Source organism: Mirounga angustirostris, unplaced genomic scaffold, assembly GCF_029215605.1.
Source record: "Mirounga angustirostris isolate CCGP_5_RB_7025 unplaced genomic scaffold, mMirAng1.0.hap1 SCAF_4, whole genome shotgun sequence".
Lineage (NCBI taxonomy): Eukaryota > Metazoa > Chordata > Mammalia > Carnivora > Phocidae > Mirounga > Mirounga angustirostris.
The window spans coordinates 35,943,410-35,967,856 of record NW_026991712.1 but is presented as its reverse complement, the minus strand read 5'-3'; the positions used below and the strand labels follow the sequence as shown (position 1 = coordinate 35,967,856).

General features: G+C 43.6%; 1 long non-coding RNA gene across 3 annotated transcripts in view; it reads right to left on the bottom strand.

Annotated features, from left to right (window-relative positions):
- Window positions 1-24,447, bottom strand: part of LOC123858836 (uncharacterized) — a 103,055-nt gene that overhangs the window by 36,095 nt on the left and 42,513 nt on the right. Inside the window, exon 3 of one of the 3 annotated variants that reach the window (XR_010410570.1) lies at window positions 18,952-19,073. The exons of the other annotated variants lie outside the window; for them this stretch is intronic. This is a non-coding gene — a long non-coding RNA (uncharacterized LOC123858836). The remainder of the gene's footprint in view (window positions 1-18,951; window positions 19,074-24,447) is intronic. 3 annotated transcript variants of the gene reach the window in all.

Below are 24,447 nucleotides of genomic sequence, written 5' to 3'. Positions count from 1 at the left end.
AGAGGAGAGGATGATGACGAGAGTCTGATCTCAAGTAGGGTTGCCAGATTTAGCAAATATAAATAAGAGGATGCCTAGCTAAATTTGAATTTCAGATAAATAATGAATAATTTTTTAGCGTAAGTATGTCCCCCGCAGTATCTGGGACATACTTACACTAAAAAAAAGGATTCATTGTTTATCTGCAATTGGAATTTTTAACTGGGAGTTGTGTATTTTACCTGGCAACTCTCATCTTGAAGTCAAGGCTTTCGAGAGATGACTGAGGCAGGTTGAGCGAGCCCAGCTAAAGGTAGTGCGTATTTGAAAACAGCACATTTCAAATCGTTCTGGAATCTGCTACTCTTTGTGCAAAAGTGAAAGAGGTGTCATGCTGTGCCACTGTCATCCCACTCCCCCCAGACTGTAGTACAATGTGGGACTGATCTTCCGTGAGATTAACAGGGAGGGTGGAGGGGTGGAAGGCTCGAACGCAGAGTTCCATGTCTGCGTGTTCTAAAGCAGCTATATTCTCTCCTGTGTCTTTAACAGGGCAGACGGATTTTGCAGGCACAGAATCAGAATTCATTATATAATCAGTGATTACAAAACCAAAGCTAAAATGTGGAACAATACAATTTTCCACCACAGAAAACCATAAAACAGAACTATTCTGCAAGACAGTGCCTCACCCTGGCGTCCAAGGCCAGGACCCTGCACCGTCAGCCTCATTTCACAAAAGGCTGAGCATTCAAGTCTCACCTGGTCAGAAAACAGGGCTGAGTGATAAGGGCAAGGGAATGCCAGCCGGGTGTCAGCGTATTAGCAGAGTCTGGCCACACGCTCCGTGGCAGGAAGATGTCAGGACAACACTAACTCTAAGCGTGATTTCCAAGTTCAGCTGTGATGGCCACATGAGGAACGCCAAATCTAGTGAGAGTCCCGGTATGACACTATCTCCCAGGGTGGGTCAGGTGTCTGTGGTTGGAAGTGGTGACAGTGCTCGTGGCAGTGGAGGTGGGGAGAGGGTTAGAAGTGATTGGGCAAATCTGAGAAGGAATTCGATTTAAGCAAGCAATAGGCTTGCAGTAGACTGCAAACATATTGCTAAAGTTGCACGAACGGCCGTGGCCACATGTCCTCCTAGCAGCACTGTGAGTCCCATAGTCCATTTCGTTTTACTTTTCATTGTAGACAGAAATGTTCTTATAGGACATTCAAACTTACTATTTTAAAAAAAAAAAAATTCCTCATGCAGTCTTAATGTTGCCTAGAGTAAAAAATAAATGTTGAAAACCAGGCCATCGTGGAGTTAAGAATGTGGTTCATTGTAAAAATCATATGTGGCCACCTTGGTAAAAAAATCACATTGAGGGGTGCGTGGGTGGTGCAGTCAGTTGAGTGTCCAACTCTTGATTTGGGCTCAGCTGGTGATCTCAGGGTCATGAGCTCGAGCCCCACGTGGGGCTCTCTCTGCACTCAGCAGGGACTCTGCTTGAGATTCTCTCTCTCCCTCTGCCCTTCCTCCCACTCACACGTGTGCACTCTCTCTCTCTCTCTTTCTCTAAAATAATAAATCTTTAAAGAAAAATCACATTGAACAACTATGTAATAGTTCTATTCTTAAAAACTTCAGTGAGGGAGGAAGCAAATGGTATATGAGCGCCTGCCATGGGCCAGAGCTTTCTGGAAGCTTTTTACCATCTCAGCTAATTCTTTTAATTAAAAAAATTTTTTTTGTATTGTGTAAGATAACACAAAAATTACCACTGTAACCATTTCTCAGTGTACAATTCAGTCAAAGTAAATACATTCATCATGTTGTAGGACCCTCACAGCTACTCATCTCCAGAACGTCACCATCCCAAGAGAAGCTCTGTATCCACTAAGCAAGGAGTCCTCATTTCTCCCTTCCCCCAGGCCCTGTTAATAACCTCTATTCTTTCTGCCACTATGAATTTGCCTCCTTTAGGTACCTCATATAAGTGGAGTCATACAAGACTCATCCTTTTGTGTCTGGTTTATTTCACTTCCAATAATGTTTTCAAGATCCACCTCTGTTGTACCAGAGACTATCTCATCTAATTATTACAGCCTGCAAAACAGGTTCTCTTATTACTCTAAGGAAATGACCCTGCCCCCAAGCATGCATGCTCTGTCTCTGGAATTCAGGTTGAATGGTCTATTCTGGTGGGATTGCCCTAGTGACACCAAAAACTATGGCCACACCCTGGGGGGTCAGGGGCCTAAGCTCAGAGAAACCTCCTGGAAGAGGGTGTGGTGATGCAGTAGGCGTTTCTAGGTTCTTTTGGTCTCCAAGGCGGTATAAAAAAAAGGCTTGGGTGAGGAACAGAACTGCCTGGTGACCTTCCAGGGACAAAGTCAATTTGCCCAGAGCAGTACTTCCAGTCCCTGAGCCCAGAAATGGACCTAGTGCCTCATCTTTCCTCCCCCATCCCCGATATAGAATTCACAATAGAAATAATACCAAACCATTCAAAAATGCAAGGAGGCCCTACAAAAGTCAAATTACTTCATACTTAAAAAACACTTTTTTGACATAATTTTAGACTTAGAGAAAAGTTGCACAAATAATACAGAGCATTCCCCTACTTTCTTCCCCCAGCTTCCCTGAATGCTCAGATCTAGCAATAATCACAGTACAATGATCAAAATTCAGAAATTAAAACAAGCGCAATATTAACGGAACTACTGACTTTGTTCACATCTCACCAGTTTTTCCCCAAGTGTCCTTTTCCTGTTCCATTCCCCAATCCAGATAAGCCCATGCTGCATCTAGTCACCAGGGGTAGTGGGAGCCAATCTATGATAGCCCCTCTCTCTGTCTTTCTTTGCCTATTATGACCTTGACAGTTTGGAAGCACGGATCAGTTACTTTGCTGAACGTCGCTTAATTTGAAGTGGTTCAATGTTTTCTCATGGTTGAGCTGAAATTATGCATTTTTGGCAAGCCTATGTTTCTCAGTGCAAAATAATCAGGGGTACGTGTGTCGATGTGTTTTAATACTGATGATGGGAACCTTGATCACTTGGATAGGGTGGTGTCTTCTGGGTTTCCTCACTGTGAAGTTATTCTTTTTCTCTTCGTAATTAATAATTATGATGAGAAAATGACTTTGAGACAATGCAAATATCCTGTTTCTCCTCAAACGTTTGCCTGCTCACTTTAGCCTCCATCGGTGGATTCCCTGCAGCAATTATTACCGTGGTGATTTTTTTGTTTTCTTCATTCTTTCCACATGTATTAAGTGGAATTCTTTTATAAGAAAGACCTGTCCTTTCTCCTATATGTATTTATTTTTTCGGTCATTTATTAGTACCAGTATGGACTCATGGATATTTATTTTACACTTTGATGCTTTAAGAAATTAAGCAAATGTCAAATTATTTCTAAAAAATTCCCCTTTCTCTCTCTTGTGTTCATTTTCCATCCCTTTGTCTGTTGCCCCAGCCTTGTTGGTCACGCCATTGGTCTGCCTGTTGCGCCATCTTGCTCTCACATGTTGGGAGTGATTTCAGGGAGAGGCGCCATTCAAAGGATGGTTTGGGAAGCCTCTTCATGCTGGGGTGGGGGACAGGCTCTGCGAAGGTGTGTTCTCAATACTGCTGTGACTCACCTGGAATGAGAAGCTGAGCCCCTGAGGTCCATAGGAGGGTGGGAAAGGGGAAGATCCTCCCCTCCAGTCAAAATGGGCAGAAAGTAGAAAGTAATTATGCTTAGGAAAGCCACAAGGTTGAGAATGTCTCACAACTGACATTTCTCAAGTCCCATGGCTCAGGTCTGAAGAAAATGTGATTACGTAGGTCAAGGTCTCTAACTATAGAAAACCAGGTGTTGGCTATGGATAATCTCAAGGCCACCCTCTGTAATGAATATCTGTTTACTTTCTGTGCGCTGTTGTGGGCATATGAGGACAAGGTGATAATTTGGGTGAATGCTCTCCTTCATGAAAAGATTCACTTTGACATAAAAAAAAACCCTTTTCTCCCAAGTACACTTTATAATTATTCCTTATAAAAGGCTTAGAGTCAAACTGGGACTTAGTAATCCAGCCAAAACCTGGATTCAGGGTGTGAATGAGCTTTATTGACTATCTGCGTCCACAAATCACCTTGTAATCCCCAACCTGATGTGGTGCATTCCTGTCCTATTGAATCAGGGGTCCCCAAAAGAGGCCCGGGTAACCATCTTGTCGGCAGCGAAGAACGCAGGCTCAGTGCCCTCCACCGTGGGCCTAGAACTCTTCAAGGACCTAGAGCCCCTCTGCTTGACCCCCTTTGCCTCACTTTCACAGGTGGGATAAGGCTTTAACCTTTCCTCGGGGGCACCCTGGCCAATTTAGGGCAGACAGAACTGTATTTGGTCGCCACCTCGGTTTTCTTTGTCACTCAAGTATCCATGGTGGGTGCAGGTGTCTGTCTGCCTGTCATTTGCTGAGCATCTTCTCTGTACCAGGCTCCACCAGAGTGCTTTCCCACCATGATGAAATCTTCAGGTATGTATTGTTTGCCCATTTTACACATGAAGAAACTGAGACCCAGTAATTCCCACCACCTTCTTTCATTCCCTATTCTTGTAGTGCTCGGATGTTGTGCATTTGGAACTTTTCCCCTTGGCTTTAGGCTCTTGGTGTCAACGCCAGAGCACCAACCAGAACATGGTGCATAAGCTTCCCACCAGAGAGGTACTTTCCTCACCAAATGTGGGTTCCTTGTGACAGGGCCAATGAAGGGGAGTTGGAGCTTTAGTCTCATGTTTCCCCTGGGGGTGAATTCCAGAGAGCAAACAACAAAAGCAGAATCGCTCCTTCTTTGAGTGTTTTTTAATAATACAGACCAGTCTGTATTTCCTGAGCATTTACAAAGTGCCAGGCAATGTGACAAGCACCTCACGCACATTATGTCCAGATTCTATCCAGATCTCCGGTATGCTTCAGAATTCAGAATTGTTCAGATTTCTGAGAGGCAAATCCGCATATTCTACATTTTTCATAATATCCCCTAGTAAGGTCTGGAGGAGCATCCATCAACAAAAAATTAATATTTCTGAGGTGAAAACACAGATAATCATGTTTAATGGGATAACTAAAACTATATAAGGTGTCACGTCAGTTCAGATCAGGTTTTGCCAGCAAGTGAATTTCCTGTAAGCTTTTTAAAAAATCTGTTCTTCAGAGGTTTTGGGGTTTCAGAATTGCTGATACAGGATTATGGGTGATATTACTGTACAGATGTTACTATTACTATTACTATTACTATTACTATTACTATTCCCACTGTACAGATGAGAAGACTGAGGTTTGAAATATTAAGCACCTATCCAAAGTCATCCCATAAGCGGTAGATATTACTGTACAGATGTTACTATTACTATTACTATTCCCACTGTACAGACGGGAAGACTGAGGTTTGAAATATTAAGCACCTATCCAAAGTCATCCCATAAGCGGTATAGGACCAGGATTTGGACCCCATTTGATTGTGCTCATACCATTGCACATTTTCACCTCTGCTTTAACTTCAAACGTCCACATGTCAGGAGATAAAAGTACTCAGACCCGACATACCTCACTTCCACATGAGAAACCACTTATTGCTGACATTCAAATACATTTTTGGTGGGAATGAGGAATAGATTTTCTTACGAACGGATAGACCAGAGAGCATTTCCATACTGGGACACCTTCTCCAAGAGCTTAACAAAGCAAAGCACCCGTCACGCTGGGGAGGGGAGGAAAAGGGTGTGTGGCTTTTCCATTCTAAGAAAATACTCTGTCCTTTTCTATTCTTTCCGACTCCATGTGCTTTCTTCTTTGGTTCCACTCTGCTCTGACTCATGGACTAATGGCCTGGGCCCTCTGTCCGCACAGGCTGCAGAGCTGCTGGCCTTTCCCACCACCCCTGGTTGCCACTGCCATTCTTGAAGGGTCTTCCTCTGTCCTTGGGTCAGGTCTCTCTTTCCCACGTCCTTGGCCCCATGGCTCAAGGTTCTCACCAATCTGTCATCCCCTGTGAGCCCAGTCATAACAGCCACTTGCTAACTAACTAGCAGAGAGCTAGGATCATTTCACATAAACATCCTCAGCCTCATTCTAGAACTTAAAGGCTTGTCATTCCAACTGAAGTAAACAAGTCTGTTGCAGGTAATTGAAGAGGACCAAAATGAGCGTGTGTGTGTTATTGCCACGCTGCCAAATCTTCTGCCTCCTCCAAGTCACCAAGAATGTGAATACCTGCCCAGCCCCTCAGCAAGACATCAGACTCCAGGGAGCAGAAGAGAAAGCAGGGAGAGATTTACTTTTTGGCACTTGAATCTCTGCATTTTAGTGAGGCTGGGCTTTGACTAACTCATTATCCTTGGGCACTCGCTCTGGATAATGAGGTCTGAGACGGTGATGAATTGACTCACACTTGGTTGATTCTGTCTTTATATATATTTTCAATTCAGTATATTATCCTTCTTTGGATATATGTGAGGCACATCCACGGTTTGGTGGGGCCAAGCAACTCCTGGCGTTTTTTGGCTTCTTTGGTGTGGTCTGAGCACAGGGAAAGAAAAACTGAACAGAAATGGATCTGTCCCTTTTTAAAATTTTGTTTTTCCACAGCGATTTCTCTTCTTGTGAAATTCTGTTTACCCTTGATGATCTTATGAAAGATCCTCTTTTGTTCTTCGAGTCATGAGAAAACAAACCGTGGAAAGTTAATAGGAACACCACTGATTTTCATTAAGGGCTGATGAATACTTGGGTCAAATCTCTTCATTAGAGAGATCAAAGGATAATAATGTATTTTAATTCAAAGTTCTTTTTTTCTTCAAAAAAAAAAAAAGAGAGAGAGAGAGAGAGACTTCAGTGAAAACAAGGATTTCCTAACCCAATTAAGAAATCTGCAACAGTCTGTTCTACCAGCTAATTTACTTAGAGTTGTGTGTTTGTTCAAATTACACATGGTGTGGTGGGTTTTGCCCTCTCTGTATTTTTTACAGCTCAAGCCAGTTAAATACCAGCAAGGATTTTCATGGGCATGATTTCTTCCAACTACGAAGCAGCCCCTCCTTTCTTCCTTGTTTGTGTTCTGCCCTAACGATGTATTCCCAGAGCCACAGTCCCCTCAGAGCCTCATGAGCCTTTGCCTCCAGCTCATGTTTTCTGCCCTTGACGTTGCAGTTGGGGACTCATGGTTTTATCCTCAGCTTCTCTATTTTCTTACTCTATGCCCTGTCCCTCTGTGATTATCCACTGCTTGAACTTGATGGCTCACATAGGAGCTGGAGACTCTGATGTGTATCCAGCTCTGTTGAGCTCCAGAGCTAAGAACTCAATTGCCTCTACTTGAACTTCTCTATTGGGATATTCCACAGGCACCTCAAACTCAACGTGTCCCCAAATATGCTTGTTATCCATAGCCGCCCTTTCCCCACCATCACTGCTACCCCTTCCTTCTCTTCCTCAAATCTATTCTTTCTCTTAGACTTCAAGCTCAATTGATGGTCCCACCATTTGCCCACATCCTAAGTTGGAGTCATCCTCAGGTTATCCTCCATGACTCCTTCATTCCTCAAATCCATCAGGCGTGCTGTTCTGTCAACTCTGCTTCCCAACCAGCTTCAGAAGCCATTCCTCTTCTCCATCCCACTGCCACTGTCTTAGTGTAGATCTTCCTCCTCCCTCACCCAAGGAGGCAAGACCTGCAAGACCACCCAGCCCTAACTCCTACAGCCCTGGCTTAACCTGCCTCCCACCCATCCTAACCCTCACCCCAAACCAGCCTCCACACTGTGCTCTTTCTCAAACACAAATCTCGTTCCTTTCACTTTCTTAAAACTCTCCAGTGTTCCCCTTCATTTACAAATGAAGTCCTGCCTCCTTAGCACAATACTGAAGGCCCTCCATGTTCTGGTCCCATTATTTGCTTCTTCTCTTGTCACATCTTACCTTGCATGTTTGAATCATCTGACCCTTCTCACCGATCTTGAACGTAACACGTGGCTTCAAATCCTTGGGAGAGGAAACTCCATCTATCTAGAATGTTCTTACCCTTTTCTCTGCCTAGAAAACACTTACATGGTCATTCACATCAAACATTTATCAAGCAAGGGTCTACTGGGTGCCTTAAGATTGTGCTAGGCGGTGGAGACAAAAATACAAAGCGTGTTATTTTTTTCCTAAACATCCAGTTTAGGAAGATGGAAAATGATATTAGTGAAATATCACTTCTTGAAGTTTCCCTCAGATATTCCCACACCAATCTCACCACCTATGCATAGTACACCATTTTTTCTTCCTACTTTGTGTACAGGTCTTTCATTGCACTTACATGATATGCTTTTCTTGGTTTGTCTTCCTAGGTCCAGAACCCATGCCCATAACTTTGGAGCAAGGAGTTAAGTAGTTTAAAGAATATGTGGGCACTGACATCTGTGTAGGAGGCAGAATTCTAAGATGGTCTTCCAAGATTCCTGCCCCTTGGTGTACATGCCTTCCCCGTGAATGTGGGCAGGACTTGTGAATATGATGGGATTTTACTAGAATGAATAGGTCGGGTTATATAGCAAAGGTGAAGTTCTGCAAATGTAATTAAGATCGTCTTGGAGTTTCCTAGAAACATATAATCTACCAAAACTAATTAGGAAGAAACAGAAAATTTGAGCAGACCAATTGCCACAATGAAATTGAATCAGTAATCAAAAAACTCCTCCCCCTCCAAAAAAAAAAAAGTCCAGGACCAGGTGGCTACACAGGTGAATTCCATCAAACACTTAAAGAAGAGTTAATACCTATTTCTCTCTAACTATTCCAAAAAATAGAACGGGAAAGAAAACTTCCAAATTTATTCTATGAGGCCAGTATCACCCCGATACCAAAACCAGATAAAGACACCATAAAAAAAGAGTACAGGCCAATGTCTCTCATGAATATGATACAAAAATCCTCAGCAAAATATTAGCAAACTGAACCCAACAATACATTAAAAATCATACACCATGATCAAATGGGATCAAAACAAGTGACATATGTCACATCAACAAGAGAAAAGATAAAAACCATACGATGATTTCAATAGACACAGAAAAAGCATTTGACAAAGTACAACATCCATTCATGATAAAAATCCTCTGCAAAGTAGGTCTAGAGAAAACATACCACAACATAAAAAGACCTTATATGAAAAACCCACAGCCATGATACTCATACTCAATGGGGAAAAACTGAGAGCTTTTCCCCTAAGGTCAAGAACAATACAAGGAGATCCACTCTCAGCACTTTTATTCAACATAGTACTGGAAGTCCTAGCCACAACAATTGGACAACAAAAAGAAATAAAAGGCATTCAAATAGGTAAGGAAGAAGTAAAACTCTCACTATTTGCAGACAAGATGAACCCTAAAGACTCCACCAAAAAATGACTACAACTGATAAATGAACTCAATAAAGTCGCAGGAGACAAAATCAATGTACAGAAATCTGTTCCATTCCTATACACTAATAATGAAGGAGTAGGAAGTGAAATTAAGAAAACAATCCTATTTACAAATGCACCAAAACCAATAAAATATCTAGGAATAAACTTAACCAAAGAGGTGAAAGACCTGTACTCTGAAAACTATAAAACACTGATGAAAGAAATTCAGGATGACTCAAAGAAATGGAAAGACATTCCATGCTTATGGGCTAGAAGAACAAATATTGTTAAAATATCTATACTACCCAAAGCAACCTAAGGATTTAACGAAATCTCTATCAAAACATCAGCAGCATTTTTCACAGAACTAAAACAATCCTGAAGTTTGCATGGAACCACAAAAGACCCTGAATAGCCAAAGTAATCTTGAAAAAGAAAAACAAAATTGGAGGTATCACAATTCCGGACTTCAAGTTATTATTACAAAGTGATAGTAATTAAAACAGTATGGTACTGGCATAAAAACAGACACATAGGTCAGTGGAACAGAATAGAAAATCCAGAAATAAACCCCGAACTATATGGTCAATTGATCTTCAACAAAGAAGGAATGAATACGGTATTGGGAAAACTGGATAGCTACAGGCAAAAGAATGAAACTGGACCACTTTCTTTCACCATACACAAAGATAAACTCAAAATGGACTAAAGACCTAAATGTGAGACCTGAAACCATAACAATTCTTGAAGAGATCACAGGCAGTTATTTCTCTGACATTGGCCACAGCAACTTTTTTCTAGATATGTCTCCTGAGGCAAGGGAAACAAAAGGATAAATAAACTATTGAGACTACATCAAAATAAAAACCTTCTGCACAGCAAAGGAAACAATCAACAAAACTAAAAGGCAACCCACTGAATGGGAGAAGATATTTGCAAATGATATATCTGGCAAAGGGCTAGTATCCAAAATATATAAAGAACTGATACAACTCAATACCCAAAAACCAAATAATCTGGTTTAAAAAATGGGCAGAAGACAGGAACAGACATTTCTCCAAAGAAGATACACCGATGGCCAACAGACACGTGAAAAGATGCTCTTCAGGGAAATGCAAATCTGAACTACAAGGAGATACCACCTCACACCTGTCAGAATGGCTAAAATCAACAACACAAGAAACAATAGGTGTTGGCAAGGATGTGGAGAAAAAAGGAACACTCCTGTTCTATTGGTGGGAGTGCCAAATGGTACAGCCACTCTGGAAGACAGTATGGAGGTGCCTCAAAAAATCAAAAATAGATCTACCCTATGATCTAGTAATTACACTACTGGGCATTTACCCCCAAAATACAAAAACACTAATTCAAAGGGATGCATGCACCCCTGTGTATATAGCAGCATTACCAACAATAGCTAAACTGCGGAAGCAGCCCAAGTGTCCACTGTTGGATGAATGGATAAAGAAAATGTATAGATATAGGTATAGATAATGGAATATTACTCAGCCATTAAAAAGAAGGAAATCCTGCCATTTGCAACAACATGGATGGAACTAGAGAGTATAATGCTAAGTGAAATAAGTCAGAGAAAGATAAATACCATATGACCTCAGGCATATGTGGAATTTAAGAAACAAAACCAATGAGCAAAGGAAAAAAAAGAGAGACAAACCAAGGAACAGACTCTTAACTAATAAGACAAACTGATGGTTCCCAGAGGGAGGTGGGTGGGGGGATGGGTGAAATAGGTGATGGAGATTAAAGAGGACACTTACCATGATGAAAAAAATTAATAAAATAAAAACTTTAAAAAAGATTGACTTGGAGTTAACTGAAAGAAATATTATCCTGAGTGGGCCTGACCTAATCAGGCGAACACCTCAAACGAAAATCCAGGCCGTCTCTGGAGGGAGAGATGTGCAGCAGCATTGATGCCCTCCTGTTGGCCATGAAGAAGTAATGTGCTGGGGTGTGTTGTGAAGGGGATCACAAGGCAGGAAGTGGTCGACAGCCCCTAGGAGCTGAGGGCCTCGGTTCTATACCCAGAATGCACTGAATGCTGCCAACCACGGAGCCTGGATGAGGGCTCCAGGCCTCCTCTGAGATTGCAGGCCTGGCTGCCATCTTGATTTCAGCCTCATGAGACCCTGAGCAGAGAACGGAGTGAAACCAGGCCCAAACTTCTGACCTATAGAAACTGCGAGGGGCGCCTGGGTGGCTCAGTTGGTTAAGCGACTGCCTTCGGCTCAGGTCATGATCCTGGAGTCCCGGGATCGAGTCCCGCATCGGGCTCCCTGCTCGGCAGGGGGTCTGCTTCTCCCTCTGCCCTCTTCCCTCTCATGCTCTCTGTCTCTCATTCTCTCTCTCTCAAATAAATAAATAAAATCTTAAAAAAAAAAAACTGCGAGGTAATAAATGGGTATTGTTTTAAGCCACGAAGTTTGTGGTAATTCATTATGTAGCCAAGAAAAAACTAAGACAATCTGATAGTCACGTGTTGAATTCCTGCTTTCTTGTTACTATCCATAGGATCTTGGACTTAACCTCTCTGAGCCTCAGTTTTCCCATCTAGAAAATGGGGATGGTAGTGCCTACCTTATAGTATATCTCAGTTCCTTGAAAGCAGGGACCATGTCTTTCTCTAGTATCTTTGATGCCTAGCACTGTGTCTACACATAGAAGGTGCTCAATACATTTTAGCTGAATGAATAAACAGTGCTCAGAGTGTCTTTAAAAACAAGTATAAACCCAAGCCTCTTCTTGAATTTTTTTTTCTAATTTAGTGCTGATACAAATCTAGTTCACTCATATGTGAAATTAGGAACCATCTAGATGATCTCTCAGGTGCCATCCAGTTGCAAATTCTGTGATGTTGATGAATCTTGAAATAAGGTCCTAGGATAACAATCTTAAAGTTGCAAAAATGTTAGTATTCTTAGAGAGTTCTTCAAAGGAGTATTTGTTAGTAAGATGCTTTCTTCTCCCGAGCCTCTCTCCTGAGCCAGCTACTCTCCCCGACCACAATCAAGTATTAATATTCAGATGCCTGTGTTGGGTGTTTGCAGTGTTAGTGCAGTGTTTTGCCAGCTATGAATGCAAAATATTTTTGATCAAATGATAAAGATAAATTTGGGTTTCTTACTTTGGATATTAATATATAGTTCAATCATCTTCAAATTCCTAGTAATAGGAGAAATAGTATCACCTAAAAGTAGAAATAAAGAAGTACTTAGACTTAACAGGTGGTGTAATTTTGTTTTATTTGCGTCTTATTCTGCAATGATATAGAAGATTCAGTCACTGACACCGACAGGAAGGCAACAAAGAATCCTCCTGTAACTGTCGTGGCTGGGGTTTGCACAAGTGGGAACACACACACATTTAATTATAAACATGATCATAAATATTGACTTACCATTGGGATATTTGGCAACTGTCTTTGGATTAAGATCCCAGAGGGATGCTTGATTACTACCTAATAGATCTAATAGAATTTGATAGGGATCTAATAGAATGTTTGTCCTCAGAGCTACTTTTCAACACCAAGGGATGTCCCTGGCTGATCCTACCTCTTAACAAGAGGAAATAGAAAAATGCTTTCTCAAAAGGGCAGGCCTTGTGGGGAGGGCCGTGAGAGATCCATACTGTACACAGCATTATCTCTATCCTGAGCCATATGTCAGGTGTTAAACTTCTCCGTTCAGAGCAGAAGGCTTTGTTGCCCATGAAGCTCCTGATGACCAGACTATCTGAGCAAGAGTTTGTGGAGAATAAGGTCCAGGAGGATGACTAGTTAACGTGTGTGTGTGTGTGTGTGTGTGTGTGTGTGTGTGTGGTGTTTCCATGCCTCTGGGGGTGGGGGGAGGAATGTAGTTTAAGGGGTTAACCAATTCTTACTAATCCACCAATGCTCCCAGGGGAGAGGAGGCACAACAGAGGGTCTTGTCATGATTAGTAGAGAAAAAGACCCTCTGTCACTCAAAATGGCACCACCTTGCCCTCTAAGGGTGGAGAGGAACCGGTAGGCCTGTACAGGAAGGAGAGAGAGAGGTATCCACGGTCATCCAGGGACAGCAAAGACAGGTTGAGTGTGCTTATGTCTCTAAAGATGTAGGGACCTAAAACATGCTGCCGATCCCACTCCTCTGCAGGGGTGACCCCAGCCAGAAGAGCCCAGGACGGTGTAGGTCTTCCATTACTATGGTTTCAACCGCTGCAGTCAGAAATCAGACCTAGACAGAATCCCAGCTTCTGGAATATCCTTGATTTATGAAGGGCACTCCCTTCCCCTTCAGGGTGCAGCGTGGAGTAGCAAAGGCCCACATCCCGGGCTCTGGGACCTGAGTCACTTGCAGGGTGTGTTGCAGTTACAGAGTACCTTCTTCCTATGCCTGCGCTCATGGAGGTAGCACAACAGCCCAAGACACACAAATTGTTATTCTTACGGTGATTATTGTGCTGGAGGAGGAGGAAACCGAGTCTCAGGGAGATTAAGGGGTTTTCCCAGGATGACAGAGCCCGCAGGTGGGAAAGATGACTCCTGCCTCAGGCCTCGGAGCTTGACCTTGTAACCCTATGCTCTGTCTCTCTGACGTTCTGGGGTAGGAAAGAGAAGCAGGGATCTTGTCCATCCCCAGGCAGAGACCGCTTCCCCTCCTCATTGCCACGCTCGCCTGGGCATGCTGTGAGTGTTTGGGAAGCAGCCCTTGAGCCTGTCCTCTACCTGATTGGCTAATCTAGCTGGTTCTGTGGGGTCCTGGCTGGAGTCTAGGGGCAGCCTGCTTGGTGAGAGAAGGCATGTGGGGGCCTTAAGAGCCGGTGCATGGCAGTGGATGCGAGGCACTTAGTGGGAACATCAAGGAGAGGCCTGCCAACCCCAGGCAGGTGTGGGAAGGACGCCCCTCCCATCCCCGGTCAGGAGGCTGGCCCAGGTCTGGAACATGAACTGTGCAGCCTGACAGACCTGGGCTGAGCCCTACCTTGACAAGTACTCGTTCTGTGACCTTGAGCAACTTATTTACTTTTTCTAAGTCTCTGATTCCTCCACAGTAAAAGTGGGAAAAATAATTGCACCTCCCTGCCATTGTTAAGAGGATTACGTGAGATAAGGAATGTGAAGCACTTAGCATAGTGCCAGGCCCAGGGAAAGAATTCCTTAGTGATATATAATGCATGCCACGGAAGACTCCTTCATTCATTTATTCGGCAAGAATTTATTAAATGCCCAGTCCATGTCTAGCAGTATGCTAAAAACTCAATACCTGGGGCTTTACCAACACCGATATCTTTAGCATAAAATCACACAAAGGGTCCTTTACCCATAAATATTATAGTCTGAGCTGGTTTTATAAACATGGAAAATGGGTTTTGATGCATACGTTATTTCTGCCCTTGACTCTTCCTTCATTTTCAGCATGAGGACATAGCTGGATGCACATGGGATGTGGAGTGAGCGAGAATGTGTGCTTAGTTATATGAACACTGGGCCACCAGCCTCCTTCCTCCAAGTATTGACTTCTCAGCTGCAAAATGGGGAGAACCATGTCTTCCCTATAGAACTGTTGAAAGGAGTAAATGGAAAATGGATCAGGTAGAGCATCTGACTTAGGGCAGGTGCTCAATATGTATTAGTTGCCTTTACATTTCAAAACATTTGGGTGGAACTTCCAGAGTCTGCTCTAGCATGTAAGAAGCTGAGAAGTCACCACTCCATCCTAGCAACCAGGAAAACGCTGAACAGACTGAAAAATTAGCAGTTCTCTTTAGATCCATAAGAGAAGTGAGGTCACAGTGCAAACTGCTGCCCCCCAAATTGGACAGAGTGGCAAGCAAATACAGCGAATCACAATTGACTGCAGCAGAAACCTCCATGGGAACCATGGGGACCAGTGACAAGGGAGGCAAACCCAAACCATGATTGAGAAATTGCTGGAAGCTCAGTGTGCACAACTCTGAGAGTTAAAAACTCAAGGGGAACCAGTGACCAGGGACTCCCACACTCTTGTGATCTTACTTCCTGGAGCTCTCCCAGATTCTCATCGTGATAATTAGAGAAAAAAATGCCTCATGCTCCATCAGGGGAAGAGGAAAAGGAACCATTTTGAAATATCGCAGAGCATTCTGTTCTCCAAGACAAACTGTTTAACCAGAACCTCACTTGCTGGGGTGTCAGACCCTGACTGACATGGGGAAAGAAATACCCACCTCCAGCGCCCTCCAGCCATCCTGTCCCACCTAAACTGGAGGGAGCCTTAAGAAGCACTTGTGAAGTTCCCAGTTCCCAGGCACAGGCTCACTAGAAGACCAAGACCTAATCACAGACTATAGAATGCTCCCCCTCCCGACACACCCACCACATCCCTAATGCCTATTTACAGCAGTTCTTTTTAGCCAGTACATCATGTCTGGCTACCAAGAAAAATATACAGGGCATAGTAGAAGATAAAAACACAGTTTGAAGAGACAGATCAAGCATCAGAACCAGACCCAGTTATGGCAGAGATGTTGGAATTATCAGCCTGGGAATTTAAAGCAACTATCATGAATATGCTGAGAGTTCTAATGGATATAGTAGTCAGTATTGCAAGAATAGATGGGCAATGTAAGCAGAGAGATGGAAATTCTAAGAAAGATTTTTTTAAGTGCTAGAGATCTAAAACACTAACAGGCAATGAAACAAAACAAAAACACTTAACAGAAATGAAGAACTTCTTCGATGAGTTTATTGGATTGGACATGGCTAAGGAAAGAATATCTCAGCTGGAGGATATCCCAATAGAAACCTCCCAAACTCAAAGGCAAACAGAAAAAAGACTAGAAAAAAAGACCCAGAACAGGATATCTGAGAACTCTGGGACAACTACAAGATATAACGTATGCATAATGGAAAAACCAGAAGGAAAAAAAAAAAGAGAAAGGAACAGAAGAAATATTTGAAACCATAATATCTGAGAATTACCCCCAAATTAATGTTAAACATCAAACCACGGATCTATAAAGCTCAGAGAACACCAAGAAGAATAAATAGCAAAAACAAACAAACAAACAAACAAACAAACAACTACCTAGGCATATCATTTTCCAACCAGAGAAAATCAAAGATTAAAAAAATCCTGAAAAAAGCCAGAGGGGGGTGGGAAATCTATAGAGGAGCAAAGATAAGAATTATATCTGACATCTCCTCAGAAACAATGCAAAGAAGGGAATAAAGTAAAATATTTCAAGTGTTGAAAGAAAAAACAAACCAACCCACTATTCTGTACCCTGTGAAATTATTCCTCAAAAGTGAAGGAGAAATGCTTTCTCAGACATACAAAAATGGAGGGAATTTGTTGCCAGTAAACCCGCCTGGCAAGAAATGTTAAAAGAAGTTTTTCAGAGAAGGAAAACCACATTGGTCAGAAACTTGGATCTACATAAATTAAGAATGTAGGAAAAGGAAAAAGTGAAGGTAAAACAAAACCTTTCCTTTATCTGATTCTTAATTGATATAACAGCTAACAATCTCCGTATGACCTCACTCTGCTGTCTGGAAAGTTCCCTTGGGACTCACCAGGGATTTGGGGGTTCCTGCACATCCTCACACTGTAATTCCTGTCTGACACTGAGCCTCCAGGGCCCCTACTATTCCGGGGAGGTATGGACAGACTTGGGCAACCCAGCCTTGGGCCTTCCAGGGTGTCAGAGCGCAGAATCATTTCCCACGAAGATAACACAACATCCATTTCCCACAGGGTTTGAGGCTCTTGGCAGGGGAGGCAACCATGCAGCGGGGCCCAGATGAAGGATGATCAGGAAGGAGAGGGATCGCCTCTCTGCAGTCTCTCCCCACTGCCTTCCTTCTGCCCACCTGCCATGCTTCTACCTCAACATCCTTCACCAGGCTACTCTACAGTGTATTTCTGAAAATTAAAATGCTTGTCTTCATTCATTCACTGAGTATCAGTTCAGTTGAACAACTACTCTGTACCAGGTGTCTAAATAATAAAATCAATTGCCTAGACCAACAAAAATAATAAGGGAAGAGGTTTGAGAGCAGTGGGGAGAGAGGAGGAAGAGAGTGAGTTCTGACGCGTCTCTTATGCTTACGTCAATAATGAAATCTTTTCTTTAGAAGTGTCTTCCCGTCCCTTAATTCTGTGTTCCAGATGAAAGGAGAATAGAAATCTCACCGTCGCAGCTGGGTAAAGCTGAACATTTGGCTATCCCATACATCAGTAAGTCCCACATGTGTCTACCTAAGTGTCCTGTGAGAACCGACAAAGGTCACACACCGCTTTTTCGCATTTATCCCTGAACCAGGCCCCAGCCTGCTCTTATTGGTTGGCAGGAAAGCCTGCCCCTGCCAACATTTTGGCTCCCCAAGCCTCCCCAATAGTAGCGTGATTCCCTGACCCATCCTGGCAGAATATGCCACAGTCCCCATGGCTTTTCGTCTGCAGCAGCTAAAGGCTAAGGAACCCTTGTTCACTTTTCTGCTGGCCACCACCACTGGATTTAAAACACACAGACACATGCATCCTAGAACTGACTTAATGGGGGATGGCTTAGGCTATATTTTGACGCTTGCTTTTTGTATTTTTATTTTTTTCATTTATTTTAAAGATTTTATTTTTAAGTAATCTCTATACCCAATATGGGGTTTGAACCCACAAGCCCGAGATCAAGAGTCGCATAAGCCACTGACTGAGCCAACCAAGCGCCCCTACTTTCTGTATTTTTATTTATTTTTTTAATAGATTTTTATTTATTTATTTGAGAGAGCGAGAATGAGAGACAGAGAGCATGAGAGGGAGGAGGGGCAGAGGGAGAAGCAGACCCCCCGCTGAGCAGGGAGCCCGATGTGGGACTTGATCCCGGGACTCCAGGATCATGACCTGAGCTGAAGGCAGTCGCTCAACTGACTGAGCCACCCAGGCGCCCCTACCTTTTTGTATTTTTTAAAGGCATATTCCGAGTTGGCAAGAAAGTGCCTGCATGTGCACACACACACACGTGCGCCCACACACACGTGCACGCACATGTGGCCATGCCACTTCAGTATAAATTATATTGTGGGCCAGTCTCTGAGATGACCCAGAACATGTCCTAATCTACAGCTGCCATCGGCGGGTCACACTGAGGAGCAGGCTCCAGAATGAAGGACAGTCTTGGCCAGAAGTGCACGCAAAGGCTCTCTGGTCCTCAGGAAGGCTGAGTCTCAGCTCTCTTGAATGCGTGTCCAAAGAATTCTGACAAGCTTTTCCCTGGACCATTCAAGGCCCCATTTATTGTTGTAAATAGGTATATGACATTGCAATCCTATTCCAGACCCTATTTATAGCAACCCCACACCTAATAGCTAAGGGATAATTATTCTCCCTCGCCCATTTGAAGGACTTTTTGCCAAAGATTTCAGGGAATTTTACCAAACAAACTATCTCACCCCCTCCCCCTCCCACTGGACAGGTGGAGAAGCTGAGGCATAGTGAAGTCAAAAGAGCCTAGTCAAAACGTGAGTCAGAAATGAAGCAGTGCTGTACCTACTTACACCTGCTTCCTCACCTGTGGCTTTACCCCTGCTGGAGCAGACTTCCTGGAAGGTGTAGCTTCTGTTTGGCTTATCTGTCGCATAAACATTGCTATGAGCTTTCAGATGTTTCCCCAGGTCTGAGATGGCTGTGTCTCTGAGAAGGAAGTAAGAGGGCCTCTTGGTCAACTCAGGTTTTCCTGTGAGGGCTTACTTGCTGTCCTTAGAATCCAGCCTCCTCCCCTCCTGATCCGATGCAACCCCTTTCGGCGGTTCATCAGTGAGGTTCTTGCCCAGGCAGCCCCCCAACGTCACGTCCCTTTCCCCACCCTTCTCCTACCCCAGTTTGTAGCAGCAACACTTTTTGGGGTGGTGGGACCATCTGTTTCATCTTTGGTTCCCATGAAGATAAGTGTTAGTAAACCTTCGGCCCCCTGCCCCGCTGCCCACTCGCCACCAGCCCTATGCTGGATTCTCTTTTCCGGGGAAGCTCCTTTTTCTGCCCTCGTCTGAAGGGAGAATTGGGAGTGCCAACACTTCTCCCTCTATGGAGAATGAGACCTACTTGTCAAGATCTCACAGAATTCAGGGTCTTATAGAGTTAGGAGCAAAGGAGAAATGCTCTCAAGGATAAGAAAACAGAGGGACCTCTGATTCCATCAAAGCAACCATGACAGTAGACTCCAGAACAGCAACTGCTGTTGCCAGCTAGCTATCATGCCTGTCCGTTTTCATAGTAAGCAACTGTATGAATATATTTTTTAAAAAGTAGGTGGGAGTGAGAGCAGGTTTGGTTTCCATTTTTCCTTTGGTAGATAATAAGCTATGAATGCTTTCTTTAAGAATATTTGTAAATGTGCCCAGAGGTTAGTGAAAAATTAGAACATTTGATACAGCAAATAATACCAGCTTTGTGTATTCTCCCGGAAGTTTCCTAAGCTTGAATCCTAAGCTGGAATAATTTTCTCCAATATCCTAAAAGGCAACATACAATGAAGGGCAGGGAACCTTGGTATAACCTAGGAAGTGATATTTACAAGCAAATAAAGGCACCCATCAATTATCTGTAGATAAATGGACTTTTGGAAAAAAATTGTATTCAAAAACAAAACAAAACAAAACAAAAACACCTCTGAGGAGCTCAAATAGTTGACAAAACCCAAGCATATAAGCAAGTCCTAAGAGAGAGGACCTTTGATCATTCTTCGTGACTTACTGACGTTTAGTTGGCCCACATTTCTACCGGACAGAGCCATCTGACTTTTCAGACCTCAGCCAATGGAAAATGGAACTTTTGAAAAAAGGGAGCCTGGAGCAAACAAGGACCAGGTAACAGAAGTGACAGCTAGGAGTGACAGCTAGAGAAGAAACAAAAATGACTTTGTCAAAGCATAATTTAAGAATTGTTAACCATAACCCTAAGTATGATTCATTAAGAAAAAGTTAGGCCATGTTCATCATCCTTCATATGTAAATCCCTTTTAAGTCTTCTGTCAAAAGGTGGTCAGGAGGGTGAGCAGCAAGCAGGTGAAACATTCCCTAAGGTGGAATGTGACATGTGACTTGTGACTCCGCCCTTCCAGTCATGCTAATAGGTTGGGCGAGGCGCAGGCTTCCGGCCTGATTCACTATTTTATAGGCAGCCACCGGCTTCTCAGGCCGCTTCCCCTCCAGTAAAAAGGGGGAAGAAGCTCAGAGTATTTGGTAGGGAGCCTGGGAGGCCTTTGATGGCAGGTTCGGAAACAAGGCCCGCCTTTAAATTAGGGCAATTATGCTTTAGGCTGATTGGCGCAGAGACGCCGTAAAGGCACCTTTTTGGAAAGAGGGACAAAACAGCACGAGGGTGTTTATGTTTGGGGGTAATGCGACAACACCTAGAGGCACAGGAAGGCCGCAGGAACCCTGGGATGGGCCTGCAAGACCGTGCCCACCCAGCACTCCGCACCAGTCCTAGCTGAAGTGGACGCTCCCTGGAGGAGGCGCGGCGTCTGGTTGAGCCCTTGCTAGCTGCTGTGTCCGTCTACACCGCCTCCGGAGGGCCGGCTCAGCCCGGCAGCCTGCCACACGCCCTGGTCACGCGGGGCCAAGCAGTCAGAGGACAGGGTCAGGGCCAAGTCCGCGGGTGCCCCGCCCCTGCCGCTCAGCCGCCGCCCCGTCCACCTGCCTCCCGCCGCCATCCTGCCTTCCCAGCTGTGTGGGAGGGAGCTTCCGGAGATACCACCGTGAGGGTGGGAGTCGACTTTTTAAAAATGCCAGTGGAGGACCCCCCCCCCCCGCCAGTTTCCTTAATCCCATGCGTGCCGTCCAAGAGGAAGCCACCCGCCTGAGGTGGCTGCTGAACACGGTTGCGGCCAACCTAGGTGCTGGGACCACGCTTCTTTCTCCTGTCACCCCCCAAAGGACATCTTGGTTGCAAGTTTTGGCAATTGTGAATAAAACTGCTGTAAACGTCGTGTGCAGGTTTTTGTGTGGAAATAAGTTTTGAGCTCCTTTGGGTAAATCCCAAGGAACGTGATTGCTAGACCGCAAGGTTAGGATTATGTTCACTTTTATAAGAAACCATCAAACTGCCTCCTAAAGTGGCTTGTCCCACCTTCTATTCCCATCAGCAACGAAGGAGGGTGCCTGTGACTCCATCCTCCCCAGCCTTTGGTGGTGTCAGTGTTCTGGAATTCCGTCATTCTAATAGGTGTGTAGTGGCATCTCAGTGTTTTAATTTGCATTTCCCTGATGATACATGACGCCGAGCATCTTTTCACATGCTTATGTGCCGTCCCTGTATTTTCTCTGGTGAGGGGTTGGTTAAGGTCTTTGGCCCCCTTTGGCATCAGGCTGTTTGTTTCTATGTTGTTGAGTTTTAAGCGTTCTTTGTACATTTTGGATCACAGTCCTTTGTGAGATATTCTTTTGCAAATATTTTCTCCCAGTCTGCGGCTTGTCCCATTGTTCTTTTGACAGTGTCTCTCACAGAGCAGAAGTGTTAAATTCTAATGACGCCCAGCTCATCAGTTATTTCTTTCTAGAGTGTGCCTTTGGTGTTGGACCTAAAAAGTTGTCACCTAGCCCAAGCTCATCTAGGTTCTCTCCTATGTTCTCTTCTATGAGTTTTGTAGTTTTGTGTTTTACATTTAGGTCTGTGATTCATTCTGAGTTAATTTTTGTGAAGGGTGTAATCTCTGTGTCTAGATTCATTTTTTTTTACATGTGCATGTCCAGTTGTTCCAACACCATTTGTTGAAGAGGACCATTTATTTTTTTAAAATTTGTTTCCTTGATTTGTAAATTCATTTCATTTATTTCTATTTTTCAACTTGTGCCTCTGAGTGTAATTTCTCCTTGGAGATTTTTACTAATGTGCCAACCCAGGGAGTCTACCCTTTAAGCTTTAACCAACATTTAGGTTTTCTTGTTATAATTAAAGTTAAAAATGTGTTGTTTAATCTGCCTTGTGGAGAAGCAGGAACCCCGCTGGAATTAAAACGTTTTGTAATAATCTAGTTAGCTTGATATTAGAATTTTCCCTTGTGTTTATAATTTAGATTTTTCCCCTTAACTTTATTTCATTATGTCTGATTATATCTGTTACATAGCACTACTTAATTTCTCAGTCTTGCTTTGTATTTTGAACTAATACATGTTTAACTGCTGTATAATTATTCTGCATCTCTCCGACTGTATTAGACTGCCCCTGCTTTCCTAGATCTCCTACTTCAGAGATAGCAGGGGTGTCTGTGGGGCTAAGCTCTGGTCTCTCATATGATATAACAAGTCCTCGGGGCTTCCTTAGTGGGAAGTGGAGCCTGTCCCCCACCAGCGTGCCCACTGTGGACATGTCCCCAAACGCAGAAGGGGGTTAAAATGGCTCCTGATCTCTACCTGCCAAAGTGTGACTGTCCCTTATGGTTAGGAAAGCCTTGAAGAGATACATAACACCTTTATGATAGGAGAGTGAGGGGCAGATGTGTGATCTGTGGCCTTTCTTTTCTACCTCTACCTGCCATTTCTGGGAAAGGAAAAAATGTACCGTGAGCAGAGTGAACCTAATTGTTTTATGGAAAAGATCTGGAGGTGGTACTTTTAATTGCTGCTCATAGGCTCATGGGAGGAACCTAGTCACGTGACCACTTAGTTGCAAGGAAAATGTCATCTCTGGATGGCCATGTACTCAGTTAAACCCTGTCAATGTGGAAAGAAGGGGCAAATGGACAGAAGGACAACCAGTAGTCAGCCGTAGGTATCAAGACCCATTCCCAAGGAGAACTCAAAACCCAAAGTCCAGGCAAAGGGAACCCAAGGAGTTAGACAAGTCCTCTGAACATCTGCTGCTTCCTCCACCTGGCCTAGTGTCATCTGAAAAACACTGGGTGGCCTCTGACACCGTGGCCACTGGAGGGTTATTTTTAGGAGTCCACAATGGCCAACAGACATGCTCCCCACCAAGATTTGTTGAGGATTTACTTCTTTGACACATCTTAGGCTTTCTGGCACACGTGATGAATGTTAGCTGGTCTTCCTCTGCCTATGGTGACCTTATTTTTAGGAAAATAAAGCACATGCGCAGTGACACATGGTTTGACAATGGAACAGAACAGGACTTTTCCAGACTTTGAACAGTCCTGGAAAAACTGGTACGTATGGTCACCCTGCCCATGCTCATATATTATGTTACTCCTATAAACAGCCCACTGAGGGGCCTTTGGGAATCATTTCTTTCCCAATGGCATTGTTATCCACATAACTCCACACTCCTCCTTGGCAAGCCACGCTTATGCAAAAACACATGGCATGAAAGCATGAAAGAAATAATAGTTGCCTAAAATATACTGCTATCCAATTAAAATGTTTAAAAGTCAATACAGAATGCATCTTTTCTAATACGAAGAGAAAAGGAGAGATTTTGCAACCACAATCGTCACCAAACAGCGCAATCTAGAATAAGACAGAAACATTCAGTCAGGGAGGGCAGAGAAGAGACTCAGACAACTCACAGAAGATAAAGTCTTATCACCAGACTGGTCACAGTAAGATTTTCAAAGGTGGTAAAAATATTGATCAAACCTTCATTGTTCCTCAGCCTCCCTCGGCTAAAAATCCTTAGCCTGGCATTCAAGGGCCTTCAAATTTAAGGTCCTAATCTCATGATGCAAAATACTAAATTAAGTGTTTAGTATTTTAGATGCAAAAATACGAAATTAAAAACTTTTTAAGATAATGCATTATAACCAAGTAACTTCAATTTTAGGGATGCAAAATGGTTCAACAGCGGGAACCCTATTCCTATAATTCCATCTGTTAAGAGATTAAAGGAGGAAAGCCATTTGAGTATCTCAGTAGATACTGAAAAGCTTTTGAGTAAAACCAATACCTACTGGGGCACCTGGGTGGCTCAGTCGGTTAAGCAGCTGCCTTCGGCTCGGGTCATGATCCCAGGATCCTGGGATCGAGCCCCTCATCGGGCTCCCTGCTCAGCTGGAAGCCTGCTTCCCCCTCTCCCGCTCCCCCTGCTTGTGTTCCCTCTCTCGCTGTGTTTC